This window comes from Sciurus vulgaris (assembly GCF_902686455.1).
Source record: "Sciurus vulgaris genome assembly, chromosome: 3".
NCBI lineage: Eukaryota > Metazoa > Chordata > Mammalia > Rodentia > Sciuridae > Sciurus > Sciurus vulgaris.
The window spans coordinates 11,471,287-11,481,370 of NC_136463.1; the positions used below are offsets into that span (position 1 = coordinate 11,471,287).

General features: G+C 47.7%; 2 long non-coding RNA genes and 1 pseudogene across 3 annotated transcripts; all 3 read left to right on the plus strand.

The window, feature by feature from the left end:
* Positions 1–946: 946 nt before the first annotated feature.
* Positions 947–3,541, plus strand: LOC306657011. Its single transcript, XR_013762697.1, has 3 exons — positions 947–1,135; positions 1,764–1,924; positions 2,719–3,541. It is a non-coding gene; the product is annotated as an uncharacterized lncRNA (long non-coding RNA).
* A 13-nt stretch (positions 3,542–3,554) lies between these two features.
* LOC306658530 (sororin-like) lies at positions 3,555–5,729 on the plus strand (annotated as a pseudogene). Its single transcript, XR_013767004.1, has 2 exons — positions 3,555–4,185; positions 4,352–5,729. The product of XR_013767004.1 is annotated as a sororin-like (transcript).
* A 949-nt stretch (positions 5,730–6,678) lies between these two features.
* Positions 6,679–9,163, plus strand: LOC306656745. Its single transcript, XR_013762629.1, has 3 exons — positions 6,679–7,067; positions 8,005–8,298; positions 9,035–9,163. It is a non-coding gene; the product is annotated as an uncharacterized lncRNA (long non-coding RNA).
* Positions 9,164–10,084: the final 921 nt, after the last annotated feature.

Below are 10,084 nucleotides of genomic sequence, written 5' to 3' on the forward strand. Positions count from 1 at the left end.
GGGGGATAAAAAAAAAAGCTATCATATTCTTTTTTTACTGCCCTTCCTAGAATTTTAAACTTGGAAGGCAGCTTTTTTGCATGTTTTCTTTACCAGACATAATGGCTTTTTATTTCTGGGTTACTGTCCTAGAACATTCTGTTTCCTGGTTTGGGGAGGAGAGAGGCCTGGGCTGTAATCATCCGGGGATTCTCCAGTGGCTTTCTCTGATTGAAACCTGTTAAGGGTTAAGCAGATCTCCCTGGAGAAACTCAATTCGCTTTGCCTCTCAAGAGTAGTTAATCATCAACTGGCCCGTATCTCCTTCCACTTGAACTTCATCGCCATCTGCAGGATTTGGTTCCCCTTTATTTTCCACTTGAAACCCAAAAAGAAGGTGGGGGGAGATTAAGCACCGTGATTGTGCCCTGAAAACCTTCTCTCGTTGTTCTGGGTTTCTTAAACACTTATAATGGCACTCAAAAGACATGATTAACCTCCGAGAAGACTTGCCATCTGCGAAGGGCTTGTTCCGACCAGCAAAAGCTCACTTCAATAGAGGTCACTTTGGGTTTGGTGAACAGACTCTTTATTTCCAGCAAGCGTGCTGGAACTGGTTTTTGCAACGCTGTTCTGTTCTGCTGTGGAAAAAATCCTCCTGCCACCCAGGAGGTATCCACACGGACCAAAGGGTCAGATGATTTCTGATCACAAATGGCTATGACCATGGACCAAAGTAAGAAATCTGAGAAGGGAAATAGGAGGAAGGGCAAGATGAAAAATTCAATTCCCCTATCTTGATTCCCCATGGAGAAGAGTCATGGCCATCTGGAACTCGGTGATCTTGTCTGTGGTGTGTTTATAAAAGAATTTGAGACTTTTTTCCAGAGAGGTGGCTACCAGTCTAATTCCCCACGTCTCTGGCAACCTGTGTAATTACTAATAGTCTAAAGGTAAATATGCTCATTTAATTGGCAGTAATCACATTCTTGCTCCCAGTTTCCCTCTAGTTCTGGTTAAGGAGAGAAAAGTTCTGGAGAAGTTCAACCTGTGCCGTTTTCCATGGGGAAGCATTGTCTGCTTTCCCATCTGGGATGCTGAAAAAACCCAAGGATCAGAAAGCCGAGGACATGACCCCAGCCCGGGATCTCCCCAGGTAAATTTCCACCTCGGTCACCTAGAAGCTCGACTCCCAGAAGTCCCGGAGGCTGTGCTTCCTGGCTGCCTGGCTCCAAGCCACGGTAGCACCTATGTTCCCCTCAACCAGCCTCGGGCGAACCTCGTCAGCTCTGAGCGGGGACAGGCTTACAGAGGACAGAACTCTCGCCTGAAATGGAGACTGAGGGACTTGCTTAGCCTTGGGAGAATTTCATTTCCCAATTCTGTTAAAATCCTCCCTCTTCTTCCTACAGGTCTCTGTCTTTTTCACCTTTCTCTGCTTTTATTCTGTCTCCATCTTTCATCCCTCAACTCAGGCCCCACGAGGCTACAGGAACAAAGCCCAGCATTATCCAAAGGCATCAGCAAGGATGGCTCCTTTCCAGAGGACATCTGCCCTCACCACTGAGCCCAGAAGTTCTCCTTAAACTCTGCCCTCCTTGGATATAGCTGTTCTGCCTGATAGAGGCACTTGGAAGATGGAAGGCATTTTAGGGAAGGGGAAATACTGCCCTCTACAGGGCCCGTGAATCTTAGCATTTCCAGACCAATACCCCACCGCACAGAACTCCCCCCACCACCGGGGATTTTCATTCTTTTCTTTTCTTTTTTTTTTTTTCTTCGAGGTTAATACAGCAAGTGACAATCTTGTTGGCCGGAATGATTTCCGAATGTTTATTGCTCGAGTGAAAAACAGAGACAATACCAAGAAAAGCTTTTAAAGTTCCTTTCTTTGTGCAAAGGAAAAAAATAAATAAAGCCAATTCAACTCGGTTCCCCAAGTCAGGTGAGCAAGCAGATGTTTTGAACCTGAAGTTCATGAGGGCCCTGAGCCCCATCAGGCTACCCATGACACCACATGATTGATAGGAAACAGTGTGACATGATTTCTGTGTCCTGTGTAGAAAATAAGGAGCTATATGTCCCCTGATGTGTCAGCTACAGCACTGCTCTTAGCGAGTGCAAGGTTAAATTAACCTGATGTCACCACTTGCCTCTGACAACCTTCAACTAAGCAGAATCACTACCAAGCAGGGGAGAGTTCCCTCCGTACTCATGGGGTCAGAAAAACAGAAGATTCAGAGAAAATATGAGAAATGCCATGTATTTTTAGATCTAAGTTAGAAGAACGATCAGAAGATAAAAATAGCCTGAAAACCACTGAATGGATTAGAAAATATGAGGAAAAGAAATGAATCCTAAATGAAAGATTGTGTAACCTCCCAGGTAGCAGGGAAGCCCGGGCTGAAGGCAAAAAATACAAGGTAAAAACTTCAGAAGTTCTTGAGACATAATTACCAAATATACTGAGAATAATCCCGGACCCTTAATTATAAATCTCTTAAGTGTGTTATGGTTTAGATGTGAGGTGTCCCCAAAAGGTCCATGTGTCAGACAGTGTAAGAAAGCTTAGAGGGGAAATGATTGGGTTATGAGAGTCCTAACTAATCAGGGCATTATTCCTGATAGGAATTAACTGGACAGTCACTGCAGGCCGATAGGGTGTGGCTGGAGGGGTGGGTCCCTGGGAGCATGGCTTTGGGGTATATATTTTTATATTTTATTCTTTGTGTTCCCTAGAGGTAAAATATTTACTGGAGAGCAAGCAGAGAGGAATGCACATCTCAAAGAAACCTTCACAAAGTCACAAAATTCAAAGTTCGTATATTTCTTGTCTTTTTACAAACAAGAGAGAACAAAAATCATTTCGGCAAAAGACATTGCTACCACTGGAGCAAGTTAAAAAAATATATATATATACAGTGAAAGAGAAGAAGACCCTTTAAAAGCTGTTAAGTTTGCTCTATTAATTTTAAATTTAGCAACACCTCAGACCTGGAGCAATCCTCTAACCCTTTCCAGGAAGAGTCTCTTCCCTTCAATTACAGTGGCTCTGGAAATCTCAAAGCCTAGGTCTGGAAGGCTGCCTCTTCCTACCTGTCTCAGGGCTGGATACCAACCTGGCTAGGGGACCTGAGTCAACTCTTGTTTAAATTGGGCATCTCCCTTTCCTGTGAATGTCTGGAAGCTCCAAACTACTTCGCAAATATCCCTAACAGCTCAATGGACTGGGTTTACTCCCTGGTGCTCTGTCCCCAGCTGCTTTCCTCAGCCATATTCTTCCGCCATGATCTCCTGCCCCACCTTGGTCCCCAAGGAATGGGGTTAGCCATTTTTTGGACAGAGACCTCTGAAGGGTCCAGATACACTTTTCCTCCTGTAATTGTTCTTGCCAGGTCTTTTTGTCACTGCAGTGGAAAAGCTGACTTAAACATAATGTCAATCTAAGTCTCCGCCTAGGTCAGGGCTTCTGAGGGAAGGTTTCTCACGCATGTTCTGTGAAGCAGGAGAGTTTTTTGGAGTGATCCCTGATTATTGTTCATCTGAGCTCATTAGAAAAGTTGGCCATTCCAAAGGGGCCCAGGACCCCATCTCCAACTACGCCTCTGCGGAGGTCTCAGAGGGAATCAGGCTCGGATCTTCTGAGCATCCTTCCTGTACTCAGTGGGAAGGCATCCCATGTGGCTCCAGTCAGAAAGCCCATCGTTTTGAAGAAGATCGTGGCTCATGCTGTAGAGATCCCATCCGTTCATTCGCCTCGCAGGAGCTCTAGGATTGCTTTTTTTCTTGGAGAAAGAAAACAACCCTCCTAACAGGGAGCCCACTAAAGAGGACCTCTTCAAGACACCTAATATCCCCGTCACACCCACCACCACTCCTATGTCATGTGCCCTGAATGGTGAGGCCAGCTTCAAGGAAGGAGAACTGGATGCCAGGGACTTGGAAATGTCTAAGAAGGTCAGGCGGTCCTACAGCCGGCTGGAGGCCCTCGGCTCTGCCTCCCCCTCTGCCTCCACCTCTACTCCAGGCCGATGCTCCTACTTTGGTTTTGGGGGTCCTGAAGACTTGTCTGGAGTCTCACCTGTGGTGTGTTCAAATGTAACCGGGGCCCCTGCAAAGCTCTGGGCCCCAGACACAACGCTCCCTGGAATCTGTCCCCCTGTCCTGAAAGAGAAACGAAAGAAGAAAAAGCTGCCCGAGATGCTGGTGAGTGAGGGGAGTGGCCATTTCTGCCGTCTGGCCACACACACAGGAGACATGCAGGGCCAGGCTCAGCTGACTTGGGGGAAGGCAGCACCTCCAGGGTGTGGGTGATGTGCTCTAGCCAGTACAGCCACCTTGCCACTCACCTGCCCCCATTTCTCTTCCCCAGAAATCCGAGCTGGATGAGTGGGCCGCGGCCATGAATGCTGAGTTTGAAGCTGCTGAGCAGTTTGACCTCCTGGTCGAATGAAATGAAGTGGGGGTGCCCCTGGCCAGACTCCCCTCCTCTCCCTGTACATAGTCGCTCTCAATGGAGAAGACACTGGGGGTCCCTCTGCTGGCCTTGTTACCTGTGCAGGTGCTATTGCTGCACGTGAGGCTTGGGCAGCCCCAACAGCAGCCTCAGGTTCAGGAAATGGGCCCACCTGGCCTGGCCACTCATTGGGGTCCTGACTGGTCATCCCCTCCTTCCTGTCTTTCCAAAGTATTAGGGGTCAGTGGCTATCTCTGCTTTTCTTGGGAATTGTGGTTGCTCTAAGCAGGCCCCGTAGTGTGTGGCCGGCCTTAGGCTGTCCCTCTGGAGTTGCCCTCTTGATGGCTTGGTCCCCAGCCACAGGTACATCTATGTAAAGAGGATTTGAGTTAGATTCTGTGGGTAGTTCAGGAGAGAAATCGTGGGCTGGAGGACACTTCTACCCTCAAGGAAGAAGCTGGATGTTCAACCTATGGTGACAGGTTTTAGAGGCGTGGGGGAGCCTGAGTTGAGTCTCAGACCACCAGCGTTGACTATGCTGGAGCTGTGTACGCTGTACTGCTGCCGAGCTGCTTGGTGAATGCCAGGCTGATGGGGCGCTATTGCTTGGGGCAGAGTGCATTTCAGGTCATGGTTGCCAGGGACCATGGACTCCAAATCCCCTGCACCCTGGGGCTCATCGTCTCTGAACAGGCAGCCCACACAGGGGTCAGGAGGTGACCCTTTTCTCGCCCACACCTGTTGGTTACAAAATGAGTTGTGTAGTCTCCTCAACCCTAGAAGACAAAAATGGTTGGAAGGTCCCAGTCCCACTAGCATTTTGCAGATATACTTACAAAGCTTTAGGAAGCTTTTCTCGTGTGCCAGTACACTGCTGGGGTAGGTGGCAGCTTCACTTTTAGTCTCCTTAGGCCCTCACGAGAGAACGCTGCCCAGGTGGGTGCTGGGAGCTGAGATGGCTGGGGGTCCATCTCACTGTCTTGGGATTTTCCCCCACTGTTTCTTTTTCCATATTGGTAGAGGATGTGGTTTCAAAGACTGCCCTCCCACTGTGAGGCCCACTGTGCCCCAGGCCGGTGCACTTTTAATGCTTGTGGAGGTAGAAGCTGAGAGGCATGTGGAAAGGCTGGTGGATCACCAGGGAAGAGGAGCACTTGGTCAGGGGACTGGGTGCAGCAGTGTGGGCCTGGTGGGCACGTGTGAAACCCCTGGGAGGCCCAGGCTGTCTCTCCAGCACCTTGTGCCCTGTGGGAGGCTGTGTGCAGGCCCTCTTGCTGGGACCAACCCAGTTGTCTGACTGCAGAACCCTTTGCTCAGCTGGCCAGCAGGGCAGAACCTTTGGGAAGTCTCAGTCCTGCAGAATCAGGAGGAGCCTCATGATGTTGGGTTGATCTTGTCACAGCAAACCTTTCTCTGTTCCAGAAACTGTGTGCAGTGTAAGGAAAAGCTGGGATTTTGTTTTAAAATAAAACAGACCTGATTAAAGAGTTAAAAAAAAAAAAGAAAGAAAGAAAGAAAAAAAGAAAGAAAGAAAGAAAGAAAGAAAGAAAGAAAGAAAGAAAGAAAGAAAGAAAGAAAGAAAGAAAAGTTGGCCATGGGGGGCCAGCTCCTGCTCCTATTTTTACTTCCAGAGGTCGATGGTACCCCGGTTCCCAAGACTCAATGTTGTTACCTACATCCAGGGACTCACCGGACCCTGGGATCGTCCTCGATGCCCTGTTGCTCCCTCCATCTGTTCCTTCTTTTGTATTGCCAACTCCCTTGGAGTATGGAGCAGAGAAAGGACAGGAAGGGAAAGGGTGTTTAGCGAGGATCTGATTAATTTGCCCTAATGACATTTAACCCCCTCAACAATCCCACGGGGAGCTGAGACTTGGAGAGCTTGGGGAAGTTGTCAGCGCCTCTCGGTCCATTTTTTATTGAGGGACAGAACTACAACCCAGGTCTGCCTCCCATTCCTGGGAAGTCAAGACTCAAACCCACAGAGCATAAAGTGGCATGCAAATTTGCATTTAATGGCACATTACTGGCTCAAAGCATAGCCTAGGTTATTAAGAGTGACCATGTCGTGGAATAGGGATGACTAATGGGGACAGACAGGATCGCGGGTGCCCCTCGAAGAGCAAGAGAAACCCTGCTGGATGAAGAGTGACGCGGGTTTGGAGGGTGTCGTCGGAGATCATTATAAAAACGCTCCACAGCAGGTGCCGAGGCGCACGCCTGTAATCCCAGCCGCTCAGGAGGCTGAGGCTGGAGGATCGCAAGTTCAAGGCCAGCCTGGGCAACATGGTGAGATGCATCTCAGAAATAAATACAGAAATAAATACTCTTGAGATAAGGAGTCACAAGGTATTGTGGGAGCCAAATGCCCTGAGGATTTTCCTGTTGCTTATAACAGAAAATCCAATGCAAGCCACTAAAGGGTACGTCGGTGGTTGTTTTGGTTTGAGGTCTGACAAGCTTCAGGTGCAGCCGGGGCGGGGCTCCCCGGATCCCATCCTCTCTGCCCTCCTCCAGGTCCTGCTCCCGGGGCAGTCCCTCCGCGGGGTGGTCAATGCCGGCGGAAGCCTGAGGCCTCGCTGTGACCCACTGCCCAGCACCACAGTCCAATACAAAGAGAACGGGCAGATTTGTGAGTTTTCATTTTTTAGTGGTCTCATTTGAAGAAAAAAAAAAAAAATGAAGAGAAGCAAGTGAAGGCGACTTCAGTGACATTTTATTTAACCCTTTATGTCCAAAATTGTATCGTGTCCATAGAAAAGTCAACGTAAAAATTATTGACCACGTATTTATTTAACATTCTGGGGGGTTGGGGATGTAGCCTAGACAACACCATCAGCAACGAGGAGGAGCAAGGTCTCCGCAGCAGGAGTTCCCCAAACTGGGTGTACATCTTCTGTTCTTTGCGCTTTGGCCCCAAACCATGTATCAGCTTTGTGGTTGACTTAGTCTTTCAATATATGATTGCAGTTTACTCAATAAAATTATTATTGTGTAGAAATAACAAAGAATCTCTTTTATTCAGCTGTACTATCCCTCTCTTTTTCTTTCTTTCTTTCTTTTTTTTTTTTTTTTTTTTTCTTGGTATGGGGGATTGGACCCAGGGGCCCTTAACCACTGAGCCACATTCCAGCCCTTATTATTATTATTATTATTTAAATTTAGAGACTGGGTCTCACTGAGTTGCTTAGGGCTCACTGAGGCTGGCTTTGACATTCAATCCTCCTGCCTCAGCCTCCCAAGCCACTGGGATTACAGGCATACACCACCATGCCTGGCTCTTTAAGAAAAAAAAAAAAAAATAGGGAAACATGAGTTTTTAGTTCTCTTAATAGAAGAGTCAGACGAATCATCTAGTTGTATATCAATATCAAAATTCGCCCAGCCATCAATAATTGATGCACTTTTCCTTCCCGTGCTGGGTGTCTGCTTCAGCTGTGTGTCTTTGGCAGCTGGGCCAAAGACATTCCCTCTTCCCAGATTCCAGAAACCCTTTTCATTTCCTCTTCCTGTTAGGCAGGAGCCTCTTCATCGGGTCTTCCTCTTTCGTTCCTCTTCCTTACCAGTAGCAAGTGACTATGCCAGGCCCGGAGAAGGAAAACCAACTTGCTGGTAAAGAGAAGTAGCTCTGAAGGCATCTCAGAAACGACACCCTGGTTCCAGATGCCTCCCCTGAGGAGGCACTGTGGACAGGACACTTGGATTTGGAAGAGGAGGGACACAGTGAGGGAGGACGTCTCAGGCACCTCCTGCAACGGGCAGGAAAGAAACTGTTCAGGGGCAGATGCACTTTCTGGCTCCAAAAGACAGATGAGGTCAGGAAAGCCCATGGATGGTTCCAGAACACAGTCCTGGAGAGCAAGGTAGCTCAGTCTTTTTTTGGTGGTTTGATCTTTGTAGCTCTACATGACAGTGGAATGTATTTTGACACATCATACATACACAGGGTACAACTTCCCATTCTTGTGGTTGCACGCGGTGTGGAGTTTCACTGGCTGTGTGTTCATGTGTGAACACAGGAAAGCAATGTCTGATTCAGTCCACCGCCTTCCCCATTCCCACCCCCCTCCCTTCCCTTCATTCCTCTTTGTTTGATCCAATGAACTTCTATTCTTCCTTCCCCCTCCTTTTGTGTGTTAGCATCTAACTATCAGAGAGAACACTCAGCCTTTGGATTTTGGGCACTGGCTGATTTCACTTAGTATGAGAGTCTCCAGTTCCATCCATTTACTGGCAAATGGCATAATTTCATTGTTCTTCATGGCTAAGTAATATTTCATCGTATATACCACATTTTCTTTATCCATTCATCTATTGAAGGGCACCGAGGTTGGTTCCATAGTTTAGCTATTGTGAATTGAGCTGCTATAAACATGGATGTGGCCGCATCACTGTTGTATGCAGATTTTAAGTCCTTTGGGTATAAACTAAGGAGTGGGATAGCTGAGTTAAATGGTGGGTCCATTCCAAGTTTCCTGAGGAATCTCCATACTGCTTTCCAGAGTGGTTGCACCACTTTGGAGTCCCACCAGCCATGTATGAGTGAAACTCCTCCCCCACATCCTCACCAACAGCTCAGTCTTTCCTTTTCTGACCCAGGGGTGTTTCCATGATGAATGCAGGGAGTAGAAGATGAGCTAGCCGCATGAGACATGGGCATGAGGAGAGTTCTCTGCCTGAAAAAGAGATAATAGTTCTGCAAGGAACGCAAAGAGAAATGGCAAAGCCAATGTAGAAAAGCCCAGCATAACACCTGTAAAAGGATTGGAAGGCAATACTGCACAGGATCCCCCATTTCAGAACAGGATGAGGAGGAGGCCTGGTATTCCTTGGAGCCGAGGCTATGTCCTCCACTCAGACCTGGTGGTATTAAACAAATAACTTCAGCCGCGAAATACGCCATCGCCTTGTGAGTTTCATTCTTTCTTTAAAATATATCACTATGTGTCAATAATTCATCTGCTACTTTTGTCCTTCATAGTTGCATGAAATCGAATGGCTTTTTCTATGGTGTCTTAGTCATTGATACCAAAGGGAAGGCCAAGGACAAAAGGGCAGCCATTGAAATTACAAGTACAGTGATTTTTCCAAACCGCCATCCTGGTCATCTTTAATATAAAAATTTAAAAAATTTTTAAAAAGTGGTTTTCATGAAACTTCCATCTTCGTTACCCCTGGGCACAGGTAGTGTCCGGAGTGAGTGACCTGCGCCGGTGACCGTGAGCGGCTCGCGAAGCTTGCACTACAGCTTTAATGAGAGTAGGTCCTTGCTGCGTGTGCAAACTCAGGCCTGCGAAGTGACCAGACCTCATCATCATGAAAACCTAAGAGAAAAGGGGACTCTCCAAGGTCGTGATGGTCCAATTCTCATCATTTCCACAGCAACTCTACCCGCCTTGGTGTTTTCATCCCAATTGACCGGACGCACCTGATCCAGGCTTTGCAACAGGTAAGTAGGCGGGAACCGCTGTAGTGGGTAATACTACGTCACATGGTACGGGGGCGATTTCTTTTTGAATCTTGTGCTTATGTTATTGAGGTACACCCAGCACCTTCAGCTGGTGATGGAAGTGGGCAATGAGCAGTTGAGTTTAGGAAACACCAAAATATTTGGTTAGATGCGTCCAGGAGGGTCTTGGCCACCTCCTG